Source organism: Patiria miniata, unplaced genomic scaffold (genome assembly GCF_015706575.1).
Source record: "Patiria miniata isolate m_02_andy unplaced genomic scaffold, ASM1570657v1 HiC_scaffold_17, whole genome shotgun sequence".
In the NCBI taxonomy this organism is placed as follows: domain Eukaryota; kingdom Metazoa; phylum Echinodermata; class Asteroidea; order Valvatida; family Asterinidae; genus Patiria; species Patiria miniata.
In genome coordinates this window covers 5,290,109-5,293,309 of record NW_024037055.1, presented here as the reverse complement: position 1 = coordinate 5,293,309, position 3,201 = coordinate 5,290,109, and positions in this window count along the sequence as shown.

Genomic DNA, 3,201 nt, shown 5'->3' with positions numbered 1-3,201 from the left:
AACGGCAGCAAGTACTTGGAAGGTCCCAGAATCTCATAAAATGGGAAGATCGGCTGAATGTTGGCATCAAAAAAGTCCACTCGAGCTATTTTTCAGCAGCTGACACCAACATACCGATGTCGGACTGCTTTGACTGTGTATGTAATTTGCCGATAACGATGGCGTACAGAAGACGACCCCCAGAAGACTTCCCTCGGTTGTCGTGCGAGTCCAAATCCTACGCACCACTGTGGCAACCCAGGATTAGCACGTTTGCACATCCAGATCTCTTCGATTTAAGAAACTACATGATTGCAGCGTCACATACACTGATCTTTGATATTTCAACGTCAATTCAGGTCAGATAAAAAACGCCGATCTTTGATTAAACAACAAAAATCTGCCAAAAACGTCGGGGCTTCTGATGAATTTAGACTGGTCAATGGCTCGCCTCAGAAACTGAGCTTGGCGGTGGCCATTAGTCAAGGGCTCTGATTGGTTGCAATGCTGTCACGTGGTCTGACGCGGACCTGCGCAGTTCCATTTACGTCACTTTTTCTTTGTTCTGAGCATGTGTTTACATATGTAAATTAGGGGTCAATAAGTTCACTGATGGTATTTAAATACTTTACTGCATGGATACAAGTGAAGTGCGCGGCGTGGCACAGACATTTTCCAACACTTGCAGCTAGCCAGCTGGATGATCATAATGCAATGTGCACGCTGATTTTTTTTTCTAATCAAACCATTATTGTTAAGAATTTCGTTATATTGTGCAAAGAACGACAGACTCCAACGACCAATTTATTATCAGGATTTCATTGTGATAATATTTGCGACCACCTTTAAAATCTCAACTTTGTTTTAGCCTTAAAATTCACATAATAAACAAACAACCCCCCATAAACAAACAAAACAAAACACAACAAACTGCACAGTAAAAGTAAAACAAGTCCGGAAAAAAGCTTGTTATCTGGAGGGTTGCTTTTTTTTTTAATTCCCTGGAAAACCATTTGGTACATACATTAAAAATTAAATAAGTCACAGAGGTTTGAAGAAAATATGGCACGTACGCGTAGGGAAACAACTGTTAAAACCTAGATTTTAATTACCACCATATACATTACACAGTAAAAATAAACAACCCAAACCAGCACTAGCAGGACATATGTCTTTCAATATTGTCTACAGCAAAGTCTTACACCTGCACTACTTACTCTTTATAAAAAGTCACAACCTTGATCTGAGTATTCTACCTTAAAATGCTCTTCAGATATTTTAACTATCACATATTTCAAGTTCTCATTTAACATCGATGCTAATCCACAAAACTAAACCATTTCTATGATCATTCTTTTCTACAGAATTTGAATAATGATCCCTGAATGTTTCTAGCTCGGCTTGCCAACATTTCACAGAATATTTCATTAATATCTTTTTTTTGTCACAGGAAGTTTTATTATCCGAACTTCATCATTAAGGATGCCTTTCTATCTTTTTGTGGCTATTAAATTACATTTGTGCTTAGATATACAAAGTGCATGCGGTGTGTACAACAGTCTAAAATGCACTTAGATGATTTTTTGAGGTAGATGTATTTTTCCTCGTGGAAAACCCTTGAGGTTTCATTACTGTCATAAAACAATCAATTTCTGTTCAAGTATTTCATTTTTTTTCCAAATGATACTTGCATAATCAATTTTTTTTTTACAAAATGGGTTCTGTGAATGTCGCAAAATGATTATAACATTTTACCCCGACATCAGCTTCACTAAGCTATTAACTCCAACTCCCTACTGTCTTTTACTAAGTACTGGACCAAGTCCACCAAAATCCATCAATTACTCTGCTTCCAATACATGACATAATTGAATCCACCACTGAAGTACTGGTGGATATTGATGGATTTAACACGCATGGCTTATATGACAACAGCAGTACAGCATGCTCGGCAAAATCAATCGGATGCCCCTAGCACTGAGTGTCAGGCCTCCAAGCCCAAGTCCATCATACTCCGTCAATATTTTGTCAAACCAGGCCAGACCAAGTCCACCAAAATCCACCAAAATGGGGGGATGGATTTTGTTGGAGTTGGGGAGGTTAGGGTTAAGTACAGAACTTTGATTAAAATGTAGTCTCCCACGGGGCGAGCATGGACCTGCGAATGGTAGCGAGTGCCAGCGAGTGTATTCCCGGACAAGAGAAGGGGGTGGGGGTGTTAGATAATACTCACAAGCGTTGCAATTGTTTGCTATCACAAGATGCGAGTGACTGCGAGTAGCCCCTTGCGAGTTGTACCAGAGTCTGTCTTTCTTGGACTTGCGGTGGTAGTCTGCCAGCTTTATATATTGTAATTTTTTTTTTCTTTCAGGATGCGGAAACTGAACTCGCTGGCCCTGCGAAGAGTGAGTTGCACTCTCACACAGGCGAGTGAATTTGCAAGTACTTGCGGAACTTGCCAAGTTTTAAACATATCCAAAACCCGGCGAGCAACTGCGAGCGTCCCCTGCCAGCTGCGAGTACCTGCAAGTGCTTGCGAGTATTCCCTTTCCCGCGAGGCAAGTTCCTGACACTCGCACCCACCCGCTGGCACTCCGTACCACTCGCATGGCCCAAACCCGGCAAGCAACTGGGAGTGTCCCCTGCCAGCTGTGAGTACCTACAAGTGCTTTGCGAGTATTCCCTCTCCCACGAGGCGAGTTCCTGACACTCATGCCCACTCGCTACCACTCAAATGTCCAAAACCCGGTGAGCAACTGTGAACGTCCCCTGCCAGCTGTGAGTACCTGCAAGTGCTTTGCGAGTATTCCCTCTCCCACGAGGCGAGTTCCTGACACTCATGCCCACTCGCTACCACTCAAATGTCCAAAACCCGGTGAGCAACTGCGAGCGTCCCCTGCCAGCTGCGAGTACCTGCAAGTGCTTTGCGAGTATTCCCTTTCCCGCGAGGCGAGTTCCTGACACTCACACCCACTCGCCGGCACTCGCAGGTCTTAAACAAACTGATTTCCCAAACGTGTCATGTCACAAGCCGTACCAGCCTGTCTGGTTTTCAACTGGTTATTGACTTCGCACCTCAGTGCAAGTTTTGAAAAGTGTAGAAATAAGATTCTGTTTTCTAACAGTTCTCATACTCAATCTCGTACCTTCAATGATTTTACTAAAGTAAAATTCACTTCAGAATATAAACACTCCATTGCTTTAAAACATAAATATGTAAAG